General features: G+C 40.9%; 1 long non-coding RNA gene across 1 annotated transcript; it reads left to right on the forward strand.

The window, feature by feature from the left end:
* The first annotated feature begins 438 nt into the window (after positions 1–438).
* Positions 439–2027, forward strand: LOC130504974 (uncharacterized). The gene is made up of 4 exons (XR_008941518.1): positions 439–851; positions 943–1086; positions 1162–1241; positions 1856–2027. It is a non-coding gene; the product is annotated as an uncharacterized LOC130504974 (long non-coding RNA).
* The last annotated feature ends 323 nt before the right edge of the window (positions 2028–2350 follow it).

Genomic DNA, 2350 nt, shown 5'->3' on the forward strand with positions numbered 1-2350 from the left:
GAAAGTGGGATATCTTCTTACTCACAACTCCTATGAGATTTATTCAACTTCCTGGTTATTCTCCACTGATTAGTGGTTCCCAATCAAGCTTCTTACATATTGGTTCTGTAACGACCCAGTTTCTTAAAATCATTATTTGATTTATTTGGTTTGATTAATTATTGGTCCAAACCAAAACAAACCCAACTCATCATCTTTGTGGTTTAGTAAAACCGGGTGTGCTTATATATAATCACATGTGTCTTCTTCTAAAACCTAAAGACGTGAGCTGCCATCGCTCAACGCAGACATGACATATTCTGTGTTCTCCAACATCACGTGCTCCATCTCTCATCACCATTAGAGTCTGTACCAGCCACCATGAAAGAAGAGCCATCACACCATTTGAAAAGAGAGATTAAAGCTCATCAGACACGTTTTGGAAGAGCAGAAGAACGATCGATCAAAATTCAGTATTTCGAATCCAACTTTTGAGGTTATGTTCTACACTCATAGATCTATGTTTATCAGAAAGCGGATCATCATTTGGATTTTTCATCTAATAGTTATGGACATTTCTTTGGGGCTACTCGTTGTAGATCGGATCCGCCAATAGTCAACTTCATCGGTGTTTTCCCGTTGATCTAGAAGGAACCAGCAAACGAGCGAGATATCATCAGAAATATCTCGTTGTCAGCTTTCCATATCATCTTCCCGATGGTAAAACCAAGGCACGGTTGGAAAGTTATCGACGTTGCTTCTTGGCCAAGGATAAGCTGAAGCTTTAGTGATGCAGATACAGTTCCGACCAGTCTCAGCGTAAAGGCCAAACGGCCGACCTAAATGAAAGCTTTCAATCTGGAAATTTGTCAGTAAGTAGTTCACTCTTTTATCTATCGTCTCCAAGAAGCAGATTGTCATTTCGAGTTATTTTCTGAAAGTTGTGTTTGTTTTCGTGAGAAGTATTACTGCAGTCTTCGTTTGCGACCAGCCTGGAGGTGAAGCTAATTTGGTTCATCAAATGGTGTCCGATCGGAGTGAACTCGGTATCTATGAACAGAGGACATATAGGACTACATTATGACCGGACGGATTGAAAAGTTAACGGTCAGTTCTTGAGATATCCATCTGTTTTCTCTAGAGTTCAGTCCTGCCAGAATTATCATATCCATTTATTTTCAGAGAGTTCCAGAGTTGCTGTTTCAGAGTCGTCAAGGTTCATTATGTGTTTTCTCAGGTTATCTTCAGAACTCGTGGCAAAGGTGAGGGTCTACTCCATAAATTCCGTATCAGTGTAGAATTCCTTCTATGATAGGTTTAGACTTCAAAACATGAATTGTGTCTGCTTGAGTCCTTGCTTGTTAGTTAGTTTATTCATTGTAAACCGGAATTAGGGGTCTAGAGGATTCAACCATTGATTGGATTTTGTGATGATGAGATATGAGATATATATATACATAGTTATGAGTAGGGACTATGTGCGAGGGCGGGGGTTCAGGGATGCCTGGACTAGCGACGCCACTGTGGAGGGGCGGGGGCTCAGAGACGTCTGGGCTAGCGACACAATTTGTGTGGTGCGTGGTGCAGAGACGTTTGCATCTGACGCAGCGATCGAGGGCGGGGGTACAGAGACAGACTGTACTAGCGACGCCACGTATGTATATCCGTATGCGGAGATGCGGGGTGTGTGGTATATCTATGCACTATCAGCGCAGTGTTTGTTGTGTGTGATGCTTTAGACGTCTTGCTTGTTCATGTTAGAGCTAAACTTCCATAGCGGGAGTTCTATTTACTTAAAGTCAGTGGTTTGTGGATTAGCATCCCATACCTCACTGAGTGACTCCCCTGTTACTCACCCTCTTTTTCCCCCTTTCAGGTGAGATAGCCGAGCAGGAGTGATTGCTTTCGGATTGGTGCTTTGGGATTTTTATTCTTATTTTCAGACTTCGGTTTTATGCTTTTATCGATATTTTCAGGGATTTATTTTAATTATGCTATTATTGGATTATGGTGTTGAGTTTGACTTTGGAAAGTAATAAATGGAGACTTTTATGAGATTATTATTTATTATATTAATTTAGAAAATCGGGGTATTACAATTTGGTATCAGAGCGGGGTTCCGTCCCGGCTCTGTCCCGGGATGGCGATTTGTGGGACTGGATTCTAATCGGTTTTAGAAGTTTTTCGAAATATTTTGGAAATTGGGGGATTTTAAAAATAAAAATAAGTAGCACCTTTCTGTTCGATAACTTCTAACCCAATTGTCTTTTTATGACGATGAGTTTACTCATCGTTATCCGCCCTCTAGCTAATAGGGTTTCAGCCAGATATTCAACAGATGAAAGATGTCACAGTTTGTCAAATTACTCAG

Source organism: Raphanus sativus, unplaced genomic scaffold, assembly GCF_000801105.2.
Source record: "Raphanus sativus cultivar WK10039 unplaced genomic scaffold, ASM80110v3 Scaffold1914, whole genome shotgun sequence".
In the NCBI taxonomy this organism is placed as follows: Eukaryota; Viridiplantae; Streptophyta; class Magnoliopsida; order Brassicales; family Brassicaceae; genus Raphanus; species Raphanus sativus.